Source organism: Bufo bufo, chromosome 5 (assembly GCF_905171765.1).
Source record: "Bufo bufo chromosome 5, aBufBuf1.1, whole genome shotgun sequence".
Taxonomy (NCBI): Eukaryota; Metazoa; Chordata; class Amphibia; order Anura; family Bufonidae; genus Bufo; species Bufo bufo.
The window spans coordinates 465302536-465328088 of record NC_053393.1 but is presented as its reverse complement, the minus strand read 5'-3'; the positions used below and the strand labels follow the sequence as shown (position 1 = coordinate 465328088).

The 25553-nt window shown below is 46.4% G+C and overlaps 1 protein-coding gene across 3 annotated transcripts in view; it reads left to right on the top strand.

The window, feature by feature from the left end:
- The window catches only part of PLCD1 (phospholipase C delta 1), a 121959-nt gene that overhangs the window by 56323 nt on the left and 40083 nt on the right, over nt 1–25553 (top strand). The gene's annotated exons all lie outside the window — the stretch shown is intronic.

Sequence of the window (25553 nt, the reverse complement as noted above, 5' to 3'; positions counted from 1 at the left end):
TTTCTTTTCTGGGGTTTTTCTCCATAAGCTTCTCCATAGAACTACAACACTGCCAGTAGAAATGCAAGATGTAATAAAAGAAAAGCCATCCGACACTCGCGTAATAAAACACCTTTAAAATGTGTAAAAAGAGTTTTTGAAGGGAGTCCTCATGCAGCTTGCGGCTTATGGGAATGAATGTATATCCATCTTCTCATTGCTTCTACTTGGCTACTAGGACAGCTTGTAAAGCTTTCTGGACTGATCGCTGATTAGCTCAGCAGGCATTTCCTGTGTGTCTCCTTGGTCGAACCACTGGGGCCCCATCGATCATGAAAACATGGTCCCGTGTCCCTTGTTTGAGTGGATTGCTGTTGAATGTGCATGACCTTACTCTATTCATACTCTATGATGCTGTAGCCAAAAGCTATACTACGCTATTTGCCCCAGTTGATCAGACACTTATGACCAATCCTGTCGTTCCGGTACAATTCCTTTAGTTATAGATATCAGCCAATATGAAATTATTAAAATATCTGAGAAATTGTCACTTTGGTGTCATCAGCTGCAAGCATTGATATTCTTGCCAGCAGCACAGCAAGGACCATGATAGATCCCAGTGTAAAGCTGGCCATACTCGCCCAGCCGACAGCTATCTCTCCTGATTCTCCCATACAGAACACTTGCTCGGCTAAACATGCATATGTAGTGAATTCGGAGAGGGGCGAAAGTCACTGCCAGACACCTTTAGCAGTAGCTTATCTTTCTGAGAACAAAAGGATTGGGCACGTCAGTTCTCCAGACTAAAAAAAAATACCTAGTAGCCATTGGCTCCTGAACTGAAAAATTTAGGATCCAAATAAAATTTTTAGGCTACTTTCACACTAGCGTTCGGAGCGGATCCGTCTGATGTTTCATCAGACGGATCCGCTCCGATAATGCAGACGTTTGCATCCGTTCAGAACGGATCCGTCTGCATTAAAACTTAGAAAATTTTCTAAGTATGAAAGTAGCCTGAGCGGATCCGTTCAGACTTTACATTGAAAGTCAATGGGGAACGGATCCGCTTGAAGATTGAGCCATATGGTGTCATCTTCAAGCGGATCCGTCCCCATTGACTTACATTGTAAGTCTGGACGGATCTGCTCGCCTCCGCACGGCCAGGCGGACACCAGGTGTCACTGAGCGGAGCGGAGGCTGAGCGCTGGCAGGCGGATGCATTCTCAATGGATCCGCCTCCATTGAGAATGCATTGCGGCCGGGCGGCTGCGTTCAGGACCGCTCGTGAGCCCCTTCAAACGGAGCTCACGAGCGGACACCTGAACGCTAGTGTGAAAGTAGCCTTAGTCGCCAAATCGAAACCGAATCCAAATTTTGGTATTGTGACAACGCTACGCCGATCAGATCAGCGTAGGGTTGTTTCGATCCCAAAATTTTGATTCGCTTTCGTCACCATAAAAAAGTATTGCGATACTCAATACCAGGCAAAAAAAAAACACCAAAAAAAGCCGCGTGCATTTGGCATTTTATAAAACGTTCGGCCCATAATAGAACTGTCCTATCCTATTTTTTGGGGTGACAAGGTGACTAAAAAATGGCGAATCGCATGGTTTTTATTTATTTCTGTTACGGCGCTCAACGCATGGAGATATTTTTAAATAATTTATTAGTTTGGACTTTTCGGACGCAGCGCTATGTAATATGTTTATTTATTTATTGTTTATATATTTTATATGTAAAATTGGGAAAGGGGGGGATTTAAACTTAATATTGTAGGGTACTTTCACACTAGCGTTTTTCATTTCCGGCATAGAGTTCCGTCACAGGGGCTCTATACCGGAAAAGAACTGATCAGGCATATCCCCATGCATTCTGAATAGAGAGCAATCCGTTCAGGATGCATCAGGATGTCTTCAGTTCAGTCGTTTTGACTGATCAGGCAAAAGATAAAACCGTAGCATGCTACGGTTTTATCTCCGGCGAAAAAAATGGAAGACTTGCCGGAATGCAGGATCTGGCATTTTTCCCCATAGGAATGTATTAGTGCCAGATCCGGCATTCAAAATACCGGAATGCCGAATCCGTCCTTCCGGTCTGCGCAGACCGGTAAAAATGTGTAAAAAGATACAAGACGGATCCGTCTGTCCGCATGACAAGCGGAGAGATGGATTCGTTCTTGCAATGCATTTGTGAGATGGATCCGCATCCGGATGCGTCTCACAAATTCTTTCAGTCACATCCAGATCGGCGGATTCGGCAGGATAACACTGCTGCATGTGTGAAAGTAGCCTTAGTGTTTGTGTGTGTGTGTGTGTGTTTTTTTTTTTTGTTTTTTTGTTTTTTTTTATACTTACTATTAGCCCCCTTAGGGTCTGGAACCCTTGTCCTATTCACCCTTAGGCCCCTTTCACATGGGCGAGATTTCTGCGCGGGTGCAATGCGTGAGGTGAACGCATTGCACCCGCACTGAATCCGGACCCATTCACTTCAATGGGGCTGTGCACATGAGCGGTGATTTTCACGCCTCACTTGTGCGTTGCGTGAAAATCGCAGCATGCTCTATGTTGTGCGTTTTTCACGCAACGCAGGCCCCATAGAAGTTAATGGGGCTGTGTGAAAATCGCAAGCAAGTGCAGATGCGGTGCGATTTTCACGCATGGTTGCTAGGATGAAAGTCTATTCACTGTGTTATTTTCCCTTATAACATGGTTATAAGGGAAAATAATAGCATTCTTTAATACAGAATTCTTAGTAGAAGGTCAATTGAGGGTTAAAAAAAATAAAAAAATTAACTCCCCTCCTCCAATTGATCCCGTAGCTGCCGGTCTCCTGTTCTTTCTTCAGGACCTGTCAAAGGACCTGTGGTGACGTCACTGTGCTCATTACATGGTACATCACATGATCCATCACCATGGTAATGGACCATGTGATGAGCTCAGTGACGTCACCACAAGTCCTTTGACAGGTCCTGAAGAGAGAACAGGAGACCGGCAGCTACGGGATCAATTGGAGGAGGTGAGTTTTTTTTTTGTTTTTTTTAACCCTTATTGGCACTGCGCCACCAATGTTTATTATACTGGGGTGTTGGGGGGCCGCACAGCGCCACCAATGTGTATGCAGCTCCCTGTCATAGAGGTCGGGTGCCGGCTATTTGATTCCGGCACCCGCCTCCTGTATTTGTATTACCAGGTTCGTTATCTTCATTGGTGGCGCAGTGGCCACAGCCCCTCCCCTCCTCCTCCTGTCTCTCCTTATTGGCGGCGGCAGCAGCACAGGGGGGAGGGAGAGACTCCTCCACTGCGCTGCTGAGAAGAACATCGGCGGCGGGGCAGAGAACTAGTCGAGAGAACACCATACACCAAAATCAGTGGGTTTGGCCTTCTTAGGGTACTTTCACGCTAGCATTATTCTTTTCCGGCATTGAGTTCCGTCCTAGGGGCTCAATACCGGAAAATAACTAATTAGTTTTATCCTAATGCATTCTGAATGGAGAGCAATCTGTTCAGTATGCATTAGGATGTCTTCAGTTCAGTCTTTTCAGGACGGAGATAATACCGCAGCATGCTGCGGTTTTATCTCCGTCCAATATTCCGGAAGACATGCCGGATCTGGCATCTTTTTCCATTGACATGCATTAATGCCGGATCCGGCCCCGAGTGTTCCGGCAAAACGGATCTGTTTTTGCAGTCTGCGCATGCTCAGACTGCAAAAAATGTGAAAAAAAATAAATGCCGGATCCGTTTTTCCGTATGACACCGGAGAGACGGATCCGGTATTTCAATGCATTTGTCAGACGGATCAGGATCCTAAGCCGTCTGACAAATGCCATCACTTTGCGTATGTTTTGACAGATCCGGCAGGCAGTTTTGGCAGGCAGACGGAACTGCCTGCCGGAATCCTCTGCCGCAAGTGTGAAAATAGCCTTAGATGTAATGTGCATTAATCAGCATGATGAGCCCTACCAGGCAGTCAGGGCCGGTGCAGCCATATAGGCGAACTAGGCGTTCACCTAGGGCGCTGGTCTGCTGGGGGCCGCCCCCAGCGCCGTTACAGGGGGGCCAGGAGGTGGAGGTCCTTCTTAAATATGGCAGAGCAGGCATCTGCTTACCCTGATGGCAGGTGCCTGCTCTGCCAGTAAATTACCGGAGGAGAGGAGGCGGGTGGCAAGCAGCTCCCCACTCCTCCCTCGTGCGCCCTCTGTGATGCCGGAATATGACGTCATTCCGGCCCCGGCATACTAAACGGCGCGCTGGAGGACTAAGGAGCTGCACCACACTGGACCTCAGGGAGGTGAGTGTTTAAGTGTTTGACTGAGTGAGTGTCTGCCTGTGTATTTATGTCAGTGAGTGAGTGTATGTATGTCTGTCTTTCTGTCAGTAAATGTATGTGTGTCTGTCATTGAGTGTCTGGGTGTGGATGTCTGTCGGTCAGTAAGTGTCTGTGTGTTTGTCAGTGAGTATATATGTGTGTGAGTGTATGTGTGTCTGTATGTCAGGGAGTGTATGTGTGTCTGTCTGTCAGGGAGTGTATGTGTGTCTGTATGTCAGGGAGTGTATGTGTGTCTGTCTGTCAGGGAGTGTATGTGTGTCTGTATGTCAGGGAGTGTATGTGTGTCTGTATGTCAGGGAGTGTATGTGTGTCTGTCTGTCTGTCAGGGAGTGTATGTGTGTCTGTATGTCAGGGAGTGTATGTGTGTGTCTGTATGTCAGGGAGTGTATGTGTGTGTCTGTCTGTGTGTCAGTCTGTCTGTCTGTGAGTCTGTCTGTGAACTGCCAAACAGAAGCCACAATGCAGATGTTAACACAGCCTTACTGATAACTTTTGTATGTATATCATGTATAATTAGTCCACTTGATTACAGGCTTGGTATACGTTGTACTCTTATTGGACGATTTTACTGTTTGTAGGGATATCAGCCTCTGTCTAGTGAAAGCTGCTCTGTCATGGCTGGAACTTTTGGGGGTTTTGTCTTCAAAGTAGTTGGACCTCCCACAATCAACTCCGGTCATCTGATGTTGTGGCTTGAAGTCCATCCAGAAGATGTTATTTGTGCTGTTGAAACCTAAAGGCGTTGTCTCACTTCAGCAAGTAGCATTTATCATGTAGAGAGAGTTAATACAAGGCACGTACTAATGTATTGTTATTATTGATATTGCTTTCTTTGCTGGCTGGATTCATTTTTCTATCACATTATACACCGCTCGTTTCCATGGTTACAGACCACCCTGCAATCCAGCAGCGGTGGCCGTGCTTGCACAGTATAGGAAAAGCACTAGCCTATGTGTGCTCCCATGGTACTGGCCACCAGAGAGGCTGACGCTTTTTCCTACAGTGTGCAAGAACGACCACCACTGCTGGATTGCAGGGTGGTCGTAACCATGGAAACGAGCAGTGTATAATGTGATAAAATCCAGCCAGCAAAGGAGGAAATATCAATAATCACAATACATTAGTAAGTGCCTTGTATTAACTTTCTCTACATGATGAGTGCCATTTGCTGACGTGAGACAACGCCTTTAAGAACCTTCAGTTTACAGAGAAAGCTAAACTTCACATTTTTATTTGCTGACTTGTTAATTGTGCTCTGGCTTTTAGAAAATCTAAATGTTCTGGTCTGAATGACTTGGCTACTTTATAATGAGCTCCATAACTTGCACTGACATGAACAACGATGCAGCCCTATGTACAGTGTATCTTGTGGTCTGGTATGTGAAGAAATCGTTTTTCAGAACAGGGTCTTCCAGTGACTTCCTTTTGTACCTACTCGTAATGCATTAAGTCATTGGAAAAGTGTGTCTTGTTTTCTCTACTCATAGAATTGCCAGAGCTGGTATGATTTGGATGCTGAGGATAAGTTATCCATATAAGATTGACAGGGGCCGACTCATGGCACCTCCGCCGATCAGCTGCGGCCTCTTCAAAAAAACGGATAGCATTCAGTATTTTTGCGGACCCATAGACTTCAATGGGGCCATGTCCTGATTTTCACGGACAAGTATAGGACATGTTTCATTTTTTTTGCGGATCCGCAAAAAAACGGATAGCATTCAGTATTTTTGCGGACAGCATACGGCCGTCTGAATGAGCCCTAAAGCTGTAATTTCACTGCACTGACGCTGCAGGACTCGGCTCTCACACAAGCTTTGCGGATTCTTCAAACAGCTGATCGGCGGGGGTATCGGGAGTCGGACCCTTGCCGATCTGATACTGATGACCAGTCCTGAGGATAGGTCATCAATATCATAACACTGCACAACTCCTTTAACTGTAAAATGTTTTAGTCAGGAGAATTTAACAAGGGTGTGAAAAAGTCTTTATCCAGTGGAAATTGGCTGAACTCGATTTTTGGGGTGTTGCTCATGATGGTTTTTGATAGGGATGTCCCGATACCATTTTTTTAAGACTGAGTACAAGTACCGATACTTTTTTTTAAGTACTCACCGATACCAATTACCGATACTAATTTTAACAATAAAATACACACACATGTATTTTCTGACCACTGACCAACCAAAAGGCCCAAAAACAGAACTATAACATTCCAAGGAGACATTATACTGTATGGGGGCCACAAGAAGACGTTATACTGTATGGGGGCAGCCACAAGGAGACGTTATACTGTATGGGGGCAGCCACAAGGAGACGTTACACTGTATGGGGCAGCCACAAGGAGATGTTATACTGTATGGGGCAGCCACAAGGGGACGTTATACTGTATTGGGCAACCACAAGGAGACATTACACTGTATGGGGGCCACAAGGAGATGTTATACTGTATGGGGCAGCCACAAGGAGATGTTATACTGTATGGGGGCAGCCACAAGGAGAGGTTATACTGTATGGGGCAGCCACAAGGAGATGTTATACTGTATGGGGCAGCCACAAGGGGACGTTATACTGTATTGGGCAACCACAAGGAGACATTACACTGTATGGGGGCCACAAGGAGATGTTATACTGTATGGGGCAGCCACAAGGAGATGTTATACTGTATGGGGGCAGCCACAAGGAGAGGTTATACTGTATGGGGCAGCCACAAGGAGATGTTATACTGTATGGGGGCAGCCACAAGGAGAGGTTATACTGTATGGGGGCAGCTACAAGGAGATGTTATACTGTATGGGGGCAGCCACAAGGAGAGGTTATACTGTATGGGGGCAGCCACAAGGAGACGTTATACTGTATGGGGGGCAGCCACAAGGAGACGTTATACTGTATGGGGGGCAGCCACAAGGAGACGTTATACTGTATGGGGGGCAGCCACAAGGAGACGTTATACTGTATGGGGGGCAGCCACAAGGAGACGTTATACTGTATGGGGGGCAGCCACAAGGAGACGTTATACTGTATGGGGCGGCCACAAGGAGACATTATACTGTATGGGGGCAGCCACAAGGAGACGTTATACTGTATGGGGGGCAGCCACAAGGAGTCGTTATACTGCATGGGGCGGCCACAAGGAGAAGTTACACTGTATGGGGCGGCCACAAGGAGACATTGTACGGTATGGGGCCAGCCACAAGGAGACGTTATACTGTATGGGGGGCGGCCACAAGGAGACATTATACTGTATGGGGCCAGCTACAAGGAGACGTTACACTGTATGGGGGCAGCCACAAGGAGACATTATACTGTATGGGGGCCACAAGGAGACGTTACACTGTATGGGGGCAGCCACAAGGAGACGTTATACTGCATGGGGCGGCCACAAGGAGAAGTTACACTGTATGGGGCGGCCACAAGGAGACATTGTACGGTATGGGGCCAGCCACAAGGAGACGTTATACTGTATGGGGGGCGGCCACAAGGAGACATTATACTGTATGGGGCCAGCTACAAGGAGACGTTACACTGTATGGGGGCAGCCACAAGGAGACATTGTACGGTATGGGGGGCAGCCACAAGGAGACGTTATACTGTATGGGGGCAGCCACAAGGAGACGTTATACTGTATGGGGGGCAGCCACAAGGAGTCGTTATACTGTATGGGGGCAGCCACGAGGAGACGTTACACTGTATGGGGGCAGCCACGAGGAGACGTTACACTGTATGGGGGCAGCCACGAGGAGACGTTATACTGTATGGGGGCAGCCACAAGGAGACGTTATACTGTATGGGGGGCGGCCACAAGGAGACGTTATACTGTATGGGGGGCGGCCACAAGGAGACGCTATACTGTATGGGGGCGGCCACAAGGAGACGTTACACTGTATGGGGCCAGCCACAAGGAGACGTTATACTGTATGGGGGGCGGCCACAAGGAGACATTATACTGTATGGGGCCAGCTACAAGGAGACGTTACACTGTATGGGGGCAGCCACAAGGAGACATTGTACGGTATGGGGGGCAGCCACAAGGAGACGTTATACTGTATGGGGGCAGCCACAAGGAGACGTTATACTGTATGGGGGGCAGCCACAAGGAGTCGTTATACTGTATGGGGGCAGCCACGAGGAGACGTTACACTGTATGGGGGCAGCCACGAGGAGACGTTACACTGTATGGGGGCAGCCACGAGGAGACGTTATACTGTATGGGGGCAGCCACAAGGAGACGTTATACTGTATGGGGGGCGGCCACAAGGAGACGTTATACTGTATGGGGGGCGGCCACAAGGAGACGCTATACTGTATGGGGGCGGCCACAAGGAGACGTTACACTGTATGGGGGCAGCCACAAGGAGACGTTATACTGTATGGGGGGCAGCCACAAGGAGACGTTATACTGTATGGGGGGCAGCCACAAGGAGACGTTATACTGTATGGGGGGCAGCCACAAGGAGACGTTATACTGTATGGGGGGCAGCCACAAGGAGACGTTATACTGTATGGGGGGCAGCCACAAGGAGACGTTATACTGTATGGGGGGCGGCCACAAGGAGACGCTATACTGTATGGGGGTGGCCACAAGGAGACGTTATACTGTATGGGGGGCAGCCACAAGGAGACGTTATACTGTATGGGGCAGCCACAAGGAGACGTTATACTGTATGGGGGCAGCCACTATTATACTGTATGGGGGCAACCACAAGGAGATGTTATACTGTATGGGGGCAGCCACAAGGAGACGTTATACTGCATGGGGCGGCCACAAGGAGAAGTTACACTGTATGGGGCGGCCACAAGGAGACATTGAACGGTATGGGGCCAGCCACAAGGAGACGTTATACTGTATGGGGGGCGGCCACAAGGAGACATTATACTGTATGGGGCCAGCTACAAGGAGACGTTACACTGTATGGGGGCAGCCACAAGGAGACATTGTACGGTATGGGGCCAGCCACAAGGAGACGTTATACTGTATGGGGGGCAGCCACAAGGAGTCGTTATACTGTATGGGGGCAGCCACGAGGAGACGTTACACTGTATGGGGGCAGCCACGAGGAGACGTTACACTGTATGGGGGCAGCCACGAGGAGACGTTATACTGTATGGGGGCAGCCACAAGGAGACGTTATACTGTATGGGGGGCGGCCACAAGGAGACGTTATACTGTATGGGGGGCGGCCACAAGGAGACGCTATACTGTATGGGGGCGGCCACAAGGAGACGTTACACTGTATGGGGGCAGCCACAAGGAGACGTTATACTGTATGGGGGGCAGCCACAAGGAGACGTTATACTGTATGGGGGGCAGCCACAAGGAGACGTTATACTGTATGGGGGGCAGCCACAAGGAGACGTTATACTGTATGGGGGGCAGCCACAAGGAGACGTTATACTGTATGGGGGGCAGCCACAAGGAGACGTTATACTGTATGGGGGGCGGCCACAAGGAGACGCTATACTGTATGGGGGTGGCCACAAGGAGACGTTATACTGTATGGGGGGCAGCCACAAGGAGACGTTATACTGTATGGGGCAGCCACAAGGAGACGTTATACTGTATGGGGGCAGCCACTATTATACTGTATGGGGGCAACCACAAGGAGATGTTATACTGTATGGGGGCAGCCACAAGGAGACGTTATACTGCATGGGGCGGCCACAAGGAGAAGTTACACTGTATGGGGCGGCCACAAGGAGACATTGTACGGTATGGGGCCAGCCACAAGGAGACGTTATACTGTATGGGGGGCGGCCACAAGGAGACATTATACTGTATGGGGCCAGCTACAAGGAGACGTTACACTGTATGGGGGCAGCCACAAGGAGACATTGTACGGTATGGGGCCAGCCACAAGGAGACGTTATACTGCATGGGGCGGCCACAAGGAGACGTTACACTGTATGGGGCGGCCACAAGGAGACATTGTACGGTATGGGGCCAGCCACAAGGAGACGTTACACTGTATGGGGGCAGCCACAAGGAGACGTTATACTGTATGGGGCGGCCACAAGGAGACGTTATACTGTATGGGGCGGCCACAAGGAGATGTTATACTGTATGGGGCGGCCACAAGAAGACGTTATACTGTATGGGGGCAGCCACAAGGAGACGTTATACTGTATGGGGGCAGCCACAAGGAGACGTTATACTGTATGGGGGCGGCCACAAGGAGACGTTATACTGTATGGGGGGCCACAAGGAGACATTATACTGTATGGGGCGGCCACAAGGAGACGTTATACTGTATGGGGGCAGCCACAAGGAGACGTTATACTGTATGGGGGCAGCCACAAGGAGACGTTATACTGTATGGGGGCAGCCACAAGGAGACGTTATACTGTATGGGGGCAGCCACAAGGAGACGTTATACTGTATGGGGGCAGCCACAAGGAGACGTTATACTGCATGGGGGCAGCCACAAGGAGACGTTACACTGTATGGGGGCAGCCACAAGGAGACGTTATACTGTATGGGGCGGCCACAAGGAGACGTTATACTGTATGGGGCGGCCACAAGGAGACGTTACACTGTATGGGGCGGCCACAAGGAGACGTTACACTGTATGGGGGGCAGCCACAAGGAGACGCTACTGTAAGGAGTCAGGAAAACAATTTTTGAAGCCCCCCCACCTCAGTATAATAGTCTTGTGGCCATCATACAGTAATGTATATTTCTTCTTGCCCTAATGCCTGCTTTTAGAGATCAATGTGCAGCTTGCAGGCAGGAAGGGAAGGACCAGGGCCATAGAAGACAGACACTATCACCTTTGGAGGGACTCGCTCCTGGCAAACACAGCTCTGCTGCAGTGAATGCAGTGGAGCAGACTGATGTAATTACAATGTATAGTTATTGCAGGGACTCAGAGAATCGTCTGAGAGTTTATTAGTTAAAAGAATCTAATGAGTCAGAGACTGTGTCACCGAGTCCCTGCCAGACTTCCTGCTCTGCTACATGCACCCTGTACACACACAGCTCCACTACATGCTATACTAATGCCCCCCCTTCCCCCCGGACGGACTTACAGGGAGCCGCAGAGCAGGAAGCCTGGCAGGGACTCGGTGACACAGTCTGTGACTCATTGGATTCTTTTAACTAATAAACTGTCAGACGATTCTCTGAGTCCTTGCACTACGCTCCCTGTGCTGTGAGTCTCTGATTGGTTGGAGGGCGGGGCGGGGCGGAGCTAGCTTCCACTGTCGGCTCCTATTACACAGTGCCTGCTGCTGCCTCTGAAGCTGTTAGCTGTGCAAGGTGCAGGGGCAGGCTGCGGACGGACACAGACACATAGAAGCGGCGCACAGGTATCGGCAGTGGTATCGGGGACATTTGCACGAGTACATGTACTCGTGCAAATGCCCGGTATCGGTACCGATACTGGTATCGGTATCGGGACATCCCTAGTTTTTGACATGCCAAATCTTTTATTCTCAAGAGAAATAAGCCCCTGCCAGAGACCTGTGTGCGTTAGGGTATACAGAGGCACACAGAGCCCCTGCGGCTTCATACCATGGAACCCCTATGCTCCGTACAATAAACTGTAGACACAGACCCCCACTGTACGATGTTCCATGCAGCACCATACTATGGGTTTATTATCCTCTGGTCTAGGACAGGGATGGCCAACCTGTGGCCCTCCAGATGTTGCAGATCTACAACTCCCAGCATGCCTGGACAGACTACAGCCATCAGTCTGCAGCAGGGCATTGTGGGAGCTGTAGTTTTACAACAGTTGGAGGGCTGCAGGTTGGGAATCCCTGCTCTAGGAGAAATGCTTCTAAGCATTGTGCCATCCCATGAAGGGGTGCGCTCTGCTCCATCAGGATGCCACTTTTACCTTGAGTCTTACTACAGGTTTACCATTATCTGGATTTATCTTTGGACATATCTCTTCAGCTTTGATCCCTGATGAACCAGTCATCAAAATAAATTGGGGAAACTCGTTAGGACTACGTCAACAAGGTTGGAATTATTCTTAACATAGTCACTGAAGAATCATCAGGGCTGTATAGGCGACAGTACCAGGGTTTAGCCACGAGAAGTTGGGGAGCCCGTCTCAGGGAGGCTGCTCTGCTCGTAGGCAGGGATAGCCTCAGGGGTTCAACAGGGCAAGATTCAAGCTCACCCCAACTTCACGATGGCTTACCTGGACCATAACCCTGAGCAACGTAACAGTGAGTAATAAGGACAACATGACTGATATAGCATAGTGGTCTTATTATGGACTTGATGACTAGTCATTTCTGACATGCCAGTATCTTAAGCGCAAGTTTTCTTGTGGTACCATTTTTCTTCATTTAGTTTTAGGAGTTGTTTGTTTAATTTTCGTGATTATATATTTATCTTTTAAGTGTACTAATAAAAGCTACGTTTTATAGGGTCTCTTTGCAGTGATATGCATTCCACAATTATATCTCATATGGAAAGCTCTATATGCGCCTTATTAAATTGAGAGATTTATATCTCTGCTTTTTCTGATCTCAGATGTACATGGGGGAGGTGTTATCCGTGATTGACAGCATTCCTTGAGTAAGTGTGTATACATAGATAGCCGCCAGTCACTTCAAAGGAACCTGTCACCTGCACTGAAATCAGTATGGTATACTGACAGACCCACAGATTTCAGCACGTCTTTCATAGCAATCGGTACTTTTAGAGTACTGACACTCCAAAGCCCACATTGTGTGCGAGCACTTCAAGGGAGATGAGTCCGATTAGGCTCGCTGCCCCTGCCATCCCCATCTCCTGATGATGACTGACAGTTTTCTTGCCTGTTGTGCAAAGTAAAGAAACCTGCCAGTCATCGTCAGGAGGAGGGCAGGGACAGCGATCCTCATCAGACTCCTCTCTCTTGCAGCGGTGGGCTTCGGCATGCCAGTACTCTGAAACAGTACTGAGAGACGCTCCTCGACAGCACAGCGCGTCTGTCCAGACTGTATGCTTGCTACTTGCTTCGATTGCCCATGAACAAGTGGGACTGAGACACTAGTGTCGGCCATTACCTTATTCCAGGTGATCCAAAAATTTATAAAGACTATATAATTGCAGTGGTATCTTTATTAAACTGTTGATGGAATAATCCTACTACTAAGCACCGACCAACCCATCCGGGGCGCTAAGTACTGACTGCCATGACAGAAATGACAGACGGCTGAGATCAGTGAGGGCAGTAAAGTGCATTTGACAGGTTCCCTTTAAAGGGGTTGTCTCATCTCAATGTTACTAAGGCAAGAAACAGTTGGCCAGCAGGAGCTCCGTACAGTATTAGAATGTATTTACTCCGATGAGCCAAAGTTATTGCTTCGTAAAGTCTGGCAATACTTTGTGTAATAACTTAATAAATTAATTTGTACTTTAAAAAAAAATTCCCGAACTTGGGTTTGGTTCCAAGGTACCATTTGGAACCGAACCCGAGTTCGGGAAATGTTTTTTTTTTACAGTACAAATTAATTTATGAAGTTACTATGCGAAGTCTCGCGAGACTTCGCAAAGCAATAACTTCGGCTCACCGGAGCCAATACATTCTAATACTGTACGGAGCTCCTGCTGGCTAACTGTTTCTTGCCTTAGTAACATTGAGATGAGACAACCCCTTTAAAGGGAACCTGTCAAATGCACTTTACTGCCCTCACTGATCTCATCCGTCTGTCAACTAAGTTTTATGCGAATCGACTTCGATGTTTCATACGAAGTCGATTCGCTCATCTCTAATCTTCACAATGGCCTCTTTCTAAAGAAAAATAAATGGTACGGCCTATAAAATGCCTTTTGTACGGTTTTATAGTCCTATTCAGATCTCCTACAGGACTAACTGTCGGCGGTCATGTGACCATCAAGCTTGTCATGTGGCCTCTGGCATTCAGTTAACTGTCCAGATATTTAACAGGTGAATAGTAGTTTATTGAGATGCAGCACATAGTTATAGAGTATATAAAACATTACTGCCTGCAGCAGCATCTCATGTCTCAGTGTCCACGTACAAGCATGTGTAAGATTGTTCCGTCTCCTTTGTATGTGTAATTAACAACATGACAATATCACCTAGAGACAGGCAGCCATTTTACAAATCACCTGGAAACTGGCAGCCATGTAAACATACATAGAGTGAAGTAGTTGTAATGGCTGGAATGGGTTCCACCATTAGTCCCATGTAGTTATCCCATGGAAGATTCCTGTGTACTCACACAGCACATATGTCATGTAACACTGTTGCTTACTGAATGTCAGTGGGTTGCCACATGACTGATGCCATATTTCAATTAGGCTGAATGCATTACACAGGGCTCGACTGATTCATGGGCTATACCCTTCTACTGTGCAGATAGGGGTCAACCACCTGATATAAGAAACGTATATAAATAAAATTTTAAAGACGTGTATCGGAAAAATGTATAATATCCTACAATATAAACAATTAAAAAAAACAGAATACCCCATATAATATGGAAGATTGCATGTGACTCTTAAAGCTGTGATGTAAGAAGATTGCGGAGCTACAGCATGAGAAGTAACCTATGTGATAAAAAGGTAGGGCATGGACATAAGTCACCAGAGAGTAAGCCAAGAAGCTCTTCATGTGACAGATCTTATTTGAACAGTTTTGTGGTTTAAAGGTAAAACATATATGACCGTGTCACGGCAGAGCTTGTATTTAATGAAGTGTTTACAGGATACAGAAGAAATTGGACAGGGGCCAGGCTACACTCCCTTCCATCTGTTGGGCTGGAAAATACTTTGCTGTGTATCACCTTTAACTCTCTACTGTCAGTGGTGTTTAAACATGGCCAATAAATAGCATTGTGTGGTATAACCTTGTGGCTTGGGCTAGGCTGGCTGACTGCACATGCTATCTCAGCAAAAACCTTTTATTGCAGATTATTAATCAGAATCTATTGAGAATAAGGGCAGTAAGTCCACTGTGGTGTAACAACTACCCAGCCTCCTCCTTTTTATGGATTTGCTTCAGGGGAAAATTGGCCCAATCTCGGAGCCGAGGCTATTGGTTACAGACGTGGGCATAATGCACTGATCAGGAACCAGTAATAATGGATCAGTCTTCAACCAGGTCATCCCTGTGATGACCGATCATAGCTTCACTGTAACCTTGTATTAAATAAAATAGCATGAAAAAGATCAATTTTTAAAAAATTACTTTTAGGCTACATGCACACGAACGTTGTTTTTTTTTCCGTGTCCGCATCAGAATGTCCGTTCCGTAGCCCCGCAAAATAAATAAACATGTCCTATTCTTGTCTGGTTTAGGCATTGTTTCAATAGATCCGCAAACAAAAAGAACGGATGGCATACGGATGTCATGCGTTTGTTTTTGTTTTTTTGCTGATCCTCAATTTGCAGACCACAAAACACATACGGTCGTGTGCATGTAGCCTTAGATTAATGTTATATTGTTAGGCTATGGTCAATATAAAAAGTCTCCTCCAAAAAGTATTTTTGTCAGTTGCCATAAAACTTTTTTTTAAATGGCACACTTTAACAAAAATAATTATACTACATACCGCCACAATTTTAACAACCCATAAAATAAAGTTGTTCTTTGTCTTTCCCCCTTCTCTTCTACTTTTCCCTTCTCTCTTTCTCACTTTTTTAAATTCTTTGAACCCCGCAGCCCACCACCACCACCACCACCCACACACTTGGCACGTTGCAGGTTCTCCAGGCCTAGTTCTCTGGGTAAAGTTATATTCAAGTCAGGGCCTGAGGCACATGGTCACGTCCATATATTTCGCTCTGCAAAATACCGGTACCTTCTGTGTGCGTTTCATATTTTTCGCACATCAATAAAGGGGCTATTCTGCAAATATAGACTAGAATAGGACATGTTCTATAATTTCCACACAGATCCACAAAAAATATGGATGTGTGCATGGCCCCATGGCAATGAATGGGTCAGTTTTTTTTATCATACCCCAGTAATGCCAGGTATACCCAAAATATGCCCCCCCCCCCAAGTCTTTAAATGATCCCTCGTCCTCATCCTGTGGAGGTGGCATGTAAATGCAGCGCCTCACCCCCACTGAACGAGCAGCCGACTGTTGGGAAGGAACGTCTCCTTCCTGATAATCGTCTGCTACTTGAAGTGTGTAAACCGCCTTTACAGTTCTGTATGTTCATAGATAATTCATGTTATCTTCAGGAGCCATAAAAGCTTGAGCCGTTTCTCACGGTTTCTATAAAGGTTATGCTTGTCGTAGAGAGACACCGATATCTGAAACCCTAGCCGACAGCTCTGTGATAGTCCAGGTTTCCTGCCATTGTTACGGATTGCAACTTGCTAACCTGCCTCTGGAGCATTAATAGCTATTCTCGGCAATGGGACAGTATCTATATATTATCGTATATTTCATATATTAAAAGTTTTTTTTTTTTCTCTCAATACACTAGAGCAGCAATTCCAAACCTTATTTACTGCAGAGGAACCCCTAAGAATGTTTTAACTTCTAGGGAACCTTTGACAGATATGCACATGCAGTTGTTTACCTCATTTACATTTTCCCCATGCTTTCTTTTTTCAATTTGGATTCTCCTGACTTGTTTTCACCATGTAATGTAATCCCTCCGGTTTGTTTCCATCCTCTATGTAGTGCTTCCTGTTGTTGCATCCAACCAAACCCATGATGCACTTCTCTCTTCTCTGCTGCAGCACCAGCACCGCCCCTAACAACGCCCAGCTATGCAGGGAGATGGGCAGTGATAGTAAGGGCGCATGTACATAGTCAGGGACTGGGGTCGTGGCAGGGGGCAGCTGGGATCCTCTGCACAGAACTGAAGACTGACTCTCTGTAGAGCTTTGATAAGAAGATCTTACACCCTGTTTTTAGTACAAAGAAACATATTTCCCTAAGAAAGCACATTAGAAAAATATTTAGGGGCACATTTATTAAGAACGGCGTTTTAGAGGCCGGTCTTAATAAACCCCTGCGCTGGTTTTGGACTTGCCGGAGTTATGAAGAGGGGCCGGCCACTCCATAACTTCAGCGTATCCAGCGCCAGTTCTTAATGTAAGACCGCTTCTGAGCTTTCTTACATTTAGACCATTTTCTACGCTGTCCCGTCCCCTTCCCTCCCCATGCCCACAATTTTAGAACTGGCGTGAGCAAGGCGAAGTCGCAGATATCTGTTGCATCGCCATCTGCGCCTAACTAAGGCGTATTTCAGCTTAGTAAATGACCCCCTTAATCTCTGCATCCTTACCATATATTTAAAATAAACTAAAATGCAAGTTACACTTTACAGACGTTCGGTGTGGCTGTGAGCAAAGCTTTCTATCATTCTTGTCCAGTGCGATCATTTGGCTCAGATATATTACTGCTTTTGCAGAGCAGCTTTTGAGCAGCTAAAATCAGTTCCCTTTCCCTATTGTAACAGTTTTATGGGGTTCCTTGGAAACCTGGTTGGGAAACATGGGCCTGAAGATTGTGGAATTCATAAAGGGGCATATAGATTGTTTTCTACCTGTCACAAAAACCAGCATGACAGACGCTGACTGAAAGCAGATAAAGGTCTGTGGAAGGAATGTGTTGTTCTCAGGTAGTTGGAAGTCCTTCAGATGACAGATTTGTGCCAGTGTCTTTCAATGTGAAAATCTCCACGGGCCAACCATGAACCACAAGAAGAAAACAACTCTGAAATGCCTAACGTACAGTATGGCCAGCTTTACGTTTCTGCAGGTCAGGTGTGGTCCATGTATAGGATAAAGCTGGCCATACAGTGGCAGTCATAGGGACACCTTGATGTGACTTCTTCCCATTCTCAGAACCCTTCCTAAATTTTCTTTGTGATCTGAAAAGGTATCCATATACTGGTATATGGCCTGATTAGTGAGACTAAGCTTCATCACCAGAAGTCTTCAGTGCTTTCTCTTAGTTTTAGGAGGTATGGAGGTATCGCATCTCTCGGCATATATGATATAAAAAGCTCATTTATAGCTTTTATGTGACCCATTGTCTGTTTATTCTTATATATTAAACATGAAGGAATATTACCGTCAGCAGATGTCCTCCCCAGCCCCATTACCGCTGTTTGCACGCTGGTGTCTTTTCATCATGCACAATGCCTGCAGGACAATTCGGAATGTGCTCTCTATATGTTATTATGTCATCTGCCGGTGAACCCGGCAGGAATAATGCTGCCTCATCCCATACATTTACACATCCCATCTGTTGTATTGTACTGTGTTTTAGTTAGGACTGGAATTGACCTTCTGGAGCTCAAGAGCTTCCTTTGTGATATAACTGGCTCCTAAGTTATCTGCATGGAAGTCAGGAGTTATCACTTTGAATTTCTTAATTTCCTCTACTTTACTTAGTAAATGTAAACTCTTTAACATCATTTTCCCCCTGATGTAATATTCTTTATATAACTAGTATCACTTAAAGGGGTATTCCCTTTTAGACATTTATGGCATATGAACAGAATATGCCGTGAATGTCCAGGGCCCCATCCTTGAGGTTGGAGTGGGTCAACGAAGTTGGACCCCTACCTATCTGACATTTTTGGCATATCCCTTTGGTTTTTGCATGTTCAAGGTTTTTTGTTCATCGGCCAAACATCAAAGATGACTGAAAGTTGTGTTTAGCTGCTGGCAGCAACAGCGCTGTGGCTCCCTATGTTGGGATTGTGTGGAAAGTGAAAATCTATACTGGCTGCATCATAAGTAATAACATACCCCTGCCGTGCTTTCTGACAGTGCTCGAATTACATTAACCCTATAAACTTTTGACTTTGGATACTAAGAATTTGCTTTGCAGTATATAATATTTTAGATCAATCCACCATGGTAGATGCCCTGTGAATAGAGTAGAACTAATAGCCTGAATAAAGGTCCAGTATTAGGGTTAAAGAGGTATTCCCATCACAGACAATAGGGGCATATAGCTAGCACCTACAACCAGAACTGATCGGGGAGAGCTGTGGCTGGAGGACCCCGGATTTCCCAGGGTCTGTCCACCACCAAGTTCTGCTCCCATAGACTTGAAGGGAAGCGCACAGCACTGCTCCCATTCATTTCTATGGGGCAGACTGAAATAGCCGAGCCAGCGGCCCCATATAAATGAATCGAGAGCGCCCTCCGTTCATTTCCGTTCTCATTGTAGGTGCGGGTCCCAGAGGTGACGCATGTGATAAAAAACGGAAGACTTACAAACAACTTCTCCTATCAACCATCAGTGAGAAACGCATTGCATCCTGGTTACATCCGGATGCAATGTGTTTTTCACTGAAGCCCCATTGACTTCTATGGAGCTGGGCTGCATGAAAAATGGAGAATATAGAACATGCTGCGATTTCTCACGGAACGCAGAACTGATTTGTTCAAAAAAACAACGCTCATGTGCACAGACCCATTGAAATGAGTGGGTCAGGGTTCATTGCAGGTGCTATGCGTTCACTTCACGCCTTGCACCTGAGCGGAAAACTCGCTTGTGTCAAAGAGACCTTAAAGTTATTCCATTCACAGGATGGGAGATAACTATCTGATCGGCGGGTGTCCTGTTACTCCGTCGAAATGGAGAGACAGTTCAAGCATGTGGCTCTTCTATGGGACTGCAGGAGATGGCTATGTACAGTGCTCAGCAGTCCGTAGACAATAAATGAAGTGGCCTTGCACATGCTCCATTTAGACGAGGGAATGGGAACCCCAATCTCAGGATCAGTGGGGATCCCACTGCTGGTTATCCTCTATTTTGTGGATAGGGAATAACTTAAACTAAAAACTATTGCTATAAAAAGTGTAGTATGTATGGTGTTTAACCCATTGGTGACATCCAGTGTACGTGTATAGTGGATTTCGGGGCTTTAAAGATGGTGCCTACTCAGGAGCTGAGTGGGTGCATTGTCAGCAGATGACTTGTTTTAAACAGCAGACAGCTGCTGGCAGTGTCCATGATCAACGATCACTCTGAATGCGGACATTTAACCCCCTCAGATGTCATGGTCATTTACGACCACTGCATCTGAGCAATCTTTTTCTTCACAGTGGATCGCTGTGACAGCCTGTCACAGAGATCACATGCCTGGAGACTACTTTGGCTGGTGCCCGGGATCTTCACTGTGACCACAGCTGTCTAATAACAGTGCAGTCAGAGCGATCTGCAGCCTCATGGAGACTTTAATTACAATTCCAACAATTGGAGTCAAGCTATAATGTGACTTGCCTGTTAAAAAAAAATGACATCAGGAAACCCATTAAGTGAGCCGACAGATACAGCATCAGTGAAAGTGACCGTACAATTAATTATAAAGTAAACTAATCAACAAGAGATGACCATGTGTAGAGTACATAGCTATTTTGTCTGCGACAGATTCTGCGCAACCAAAGAAAAGCGCGCCTCCGCTCTATTCATTCCTTATGTAGCGCCGGAGATGGTTGAGGACAGCATGTGGCTATCTCCACTGCTCCCATAAAAATGAATGTAGCGTATCTTTGTATGCGGTATGTATACTGCAATTTGGGATGTTCTCTTATGATTGTATTTGATAATAATAATAATAAAATCTTATTGAACCATAAAAAATAAAAAAAAAATAAAAAAAATGAATGTAGCGGTGGCTTGCTTTTCCAACCAGCCGCTCTGTCCATTTCTGGGTGCTCCACGGGGTACAGGGCCCCTGTTCTCGTGATCATGGGGGTCGCAGCGGTAGGGTCCCCACCAATCTCATATGTATCCCCTATCCTGCGAATAACTTGTTATAACCTGAATACCCCTTTAAAGGGAACCTGTCATCAACTTTATGCTGACCTCTCTGAGGGCAGCATAAATTAGTGACCGAAATGCCGATGTGTCACTCATGAGCTAAAAGTAAGTGGTTGCCGGGAACCATCATCTTAATCATTGCAGCCCAGGCCTTGAAAAGAGTCAAATCTACCTGAGAAGAGTCCTGGTTATCCATAATCTCCTGCTCTCTCGCCCTTCTGCTGATGATTGGCAGTTCTCTCCTAGAGAGAAAGGGAGAAAACGAGGTAGAAGCCTGTCAGTCATCAGCAGGAGAGCAGGAATTCATGAATGACCATGACTCTTCTCAGGTGGCCGGGACTCTTTTCCAGGCCCAGTCTGCAATGATTGTGATGTTGGTTCTCGGCAACCACTTACATTTAACCTATTTTCCTCCTGTGGAGGATGATTTTGTAAGCTCACAGGTAGGAACCTGATCCTGTCCTCCTCTAGCTGCTGTAACATTACACCTATATAATTGTATAGTTTTTAGTTATAGATTACACTGCATACCAGCATATATTTGCAAAGCAAATATGAGTTTCAATGAGCAGATTTTAATGAGAATTGCATAAATCATTGTTGTACATTCCTGGTAATAGAGAAGTGGCCGGGTGTGTCCTCAGTGTCCTGGAGAAATCAAAGGGATCCGCTTCCATGTCTGCTGTGACTTTCTCTTTTTATGACTGGACTTTGTATTTCACTGATATCGATACTTGTGTTTTCGTCCCTCTTGTTTGGCTAGCAGATGCATTCGGCATGCAGGCTGAGGGCCAGATTCAACACACACGGAGCTTTCAGGATGACCCGTAGGACATTGTGGCTCCTGATCTGTATTTTTCCTCATGAAACATCTGTATTTACAGTGGCCCTTCCACCCTCTCCACCTCCTACTTTAGCTTTGGGAAACATATGGAAACATTTTCTATGTGCAACTGCATAACTGCTCTTACCCTCACACTTACATAGGGATAATTAAAGTGTCCCTGTACTTTAAAAACCGTTTGATAAGTCATAGAGACATTAAAGATTTTGATCAGTTGAGGGCTGGCGTGCTGAGAGCCCCCAACGAGCGCTCACACAGAACACTCTCTCCTCGCTGCTGGAGATGGACTCCAGACAGGATCCTAGAGGAGAGACGGTGCTCTATGTGAGTGGTGGGGGAAGCAGAAATCAGCCCCCACTGATCAAAACCTTTGATATTTGGCTGTGACATATTAAAAGTACAGGGACACTTTAACCACCTCCGGACCGCCTAACGCAGGATCGCGTTCCGGAGGTGGCAGCCCTGCGCACAGTCACGCATATACGCGTCATCTCGCGAGACGCGAGACTTCCTGTGAACGCGCGCACACAGGCGCGCGCGCTCACAGGAACGGAAGGTAAGAGAGTTGATCTCCAGCCTGCCAGCGGCGATCGTTCGCTGGCAGGCTGGAGATGTGTTTTTTTTAACCCCTAACAGGTATATTAGACGCTGTTTTGATAACAGCGTCTAATATACCTGCTACCTGGTCCTCTGGTGGTCCCCTTTGTTTGGATCGACCACCAGAGGACACAGGTAGCTCAGTAAAGTAGCACCAAGCACCACTACACTACACTACACCCCCCCCCCGTCACTTATTAACCCCTTATTAGCCCCTGATCACCCCTAATCACCCCTGATCACCCCATATAGACTCCCTGATCACCCCCCTGTCATTGATTACCCCCCTGTCATTGATCAACCCCCTGTAAAGCTCCATTCAGACGTCCGCATGATTTTTACGGATCCACTGATAGATGGATCGGATCCGCAAAACGCATCCGGACGTCTGAATGAAGCCTTACAGGGGCGTGATCAATGAATGTGGTGATCACCCCATATAGACTCCCTGATCACCCCCCTGTCATTGATCACCCCCCTGTAAAGCTCCATTCAGACGTCCGCATGATTTTTACGGATGCACTGATAGATGGATCGGATCCGCAAAACGCATCCGGACGTCTGAATGAAGCCTTACAGGGGCGTGATCAATGACTGTGGTGATCACCCCATATAGACTCCCTGATCACCCCCCTGTCATTGATTACACCCCTGTCATTGATTACCCCCCTGTAAAGCTCCATTCAGACGTCCGCATGATTTTTACGGATGCACTGATAGATGGATCGGATCCGCAAAACGCATCCGGACGTCTGAATGAAGCCTTACAGGGGCATGATCAATGACTGTGGTGATCACCCCATATAGACTCCCTGATCACCCCCCTGTCATTGATTACCCCCCTGTCATTGATTACCCCCCTGTAAAGCTCCATTCAGATGTCCGCATGATTTTTACGGATGCACTGATAGATGGATCGGATCCGCAAAACGCATCCGGACGTCTGAATGAAGCCTTACACGGGCGTGATCAATGACTGTGGTGATCACCCCATATAGACTCCCTGATCACCCCCCTGTCATTGATCACCCCCCTGTCGATGATCAACCCCCCTGTCATTGATCACCCCCCCTGTCATTGATCACCCCTCTGTAAGGCTCCATTCAGATATTTTTTTGGCCCAAGTTAGCGTAATTTTTTTTTTTTTTTCTTACAAAGTCTCATATTCCACTAACTTGTGTCAAAAAATAAAATCTCACATGAACTCACCATACCCCTCACGGAATCCAAATGCGTAAAATTTTTTAGACATTTATATTCCAGACTTCTTCTCACGCTTTAGGGCCCCTAGAATGCCAGGGCAGTATAAATACCCCACATGTGACCCCATTTCGGAAAGAAGACACCCCCAGGTATTCCGTGAGGGGCATATTGAGTCCATGAAAGATTGAAATTTTTGTCCCAAGTTAGCGGAACGGGAGACTTTGTGAGAAAAAAATAAAAAATATCAATTTCCGCTAACTTGTGCCTTTTTTTCTATGAACTCGCCATGCCCCTCATTGAATACCTTGGGGTGTCTTCTTTCCAAAATGGGGTCACATGTGGGGTATTTATACTGCCCTGGCATTCTAGGGGCCCCAAAGCGTGAGAAGAAGTCTGGTATCCAAATGTCTAAAAATGCCCTCCTAAAAGGAATTTGGGCACCTTTGCGCATCTAGGCTGCAAAAAAGTGTCACACATCTGGTATCGCCGTACTCAGGAGAAGTTGGGGAATGTGTTTTGGGGTGTCATTTTACATATACCCATGCTGGGTGAGAGAAATATCTTGGTCAAATGCCAACTTTGTATAAAAAAATGGGAAAAGTTGTCTTTTGCCAAGATATTTCTCTCACCCAGCATGGGTATATGTAAAATGACACCCCAAAACACATTCCCCAACGTCTCCTGAATACGGCGATACCACATGTGTGACACTTTTTTGCAGCCTAGGTGGGCAAAGGGGCCCATATTCCAAAGAGCACCTTTAGGATTTCACAGGTCATTTACCTACTTACCACACATTAGGGCCCCTGGAAAATGCCAGGGCAGTATAACTACCCCACAAGTGACCCCATTTTGGAAAGAAGACACCCCAAGGTATTCCGTGAGGGGCATGGCGAGTTCCTAGAATTTTTTATTTTTTGTCACAAGTTAGTGGAAAATGATGATTTTTTTTTTTATTTTTTTTTTCATACAAAGTCTCATATTCCACTAACTTGTGACAAAAAATAAAAAGTTCCATGAACTCACTATGCCCATCAGCGAATACCTTGGGGTCTCTTCTTTCCAAAATGGGGTCACTTGTGGGGTAGTTATACTGCCCTGGCATTCTAGGGGCCCAAATGTGTGGTAAGGAGTTTGAAATCAAATTCTGTAAAAAATGACCTGTGAAATCCGAAAGGTGCTCTTTTGTATATGGGCCCCTTTGCCCACCTAGGCTGCAAAAAAGTGTCACACATCTGGTATCTCCGTAATCGGGAGAAGTTGGGGAATGTGTTTTGGGGTGTCATTTTACATATACCCATGCTGGGTGAGAGAAATATCTTGGCAAAAGACAACTTTTCCCATTTTTTTATACAAAGTTGGCATTTGACCAAGATATTTATCTCACCCAGCATGGGTATATGTAAAAAGACACCCCAAAACACATTCCTCAACTTCTCCTGAGTACGGAGATACCAGATGTGTGACACTTTTTTGCAGCCTAGGTGGGCAAAGGGGCCCACATTCCAAAGAGCACCTTTCGGATTTCACAGGTTATTTACCTACTTACCACACATTTGGGCCCCTAGAATGCCAGGGCAGTATAACTACCCCACAAGTGACCCCATTTTGGAAAGAAGAGACCCCAAGGTATTCGCTGATGGGCATAGTGAGTTCATGGAAGTTTTTATTTTTTGTCAGAAGTTTGTGGAATATGAGACTTTGTATGAAAAAAAAAATTAAAAAAAAAATCCTCATTTTCCACTAACTTGTGACAAAAAATAAAAAATTCTAGGAACTCGCCATGCCCCTCACGGAATACCTTGGGGTGTCTTCTTTCCAAAATAGGGTCACTTGTGGGGTAGTTATACTGCCCTGGTATTCTAGGGGCCCAAATGTGTGGTAAGGAGTT